The sequence below is a fragment of the Plasmopara halstedii genome, assembly GCF_900000015.1.
Source record: "Plasmopara halstedii genome assembly, contig: Scaffold_3109, whole genome shotgun sequence".
Classification (NCBI taxonomy): domain Eukaryota; phylum Oomycota; class Peronosporomycetes; order Peronosporales; family Peronosporaceae; genus Plasmopara; species Plasmopara halstedii.
Window position 1 is genome coordinate 578453 of NW_020190012.1, and position 274 is coordinate 578726.

A 274-nucleotide genomic window follows, 5' to 3' on the forward strand; every position below is an offset into this window, starting at 1 on the left:
GCCTATCGATCGCATTGAGAGTGCAATAGTAAGTGATATCAAGGGCCCTATCACACCAAGGGATAGCTTGGGCAATCGATACTTGATCAACTTCTTCGACCATAGGATGAATTATTGTCGAGTATTCCTGGCTAAAACTAAGGTTTAAGCAGCAAAGCAGTTTGAGCATTTTTTTTAGTGTATTTCGAGAAGCGAGTCAACTGCAAGATTAGCGTACTGCGTACTGATGGGGGTGGCGAGTATGCCAACGTAGATTGGTTTTGCAACAAGTCTG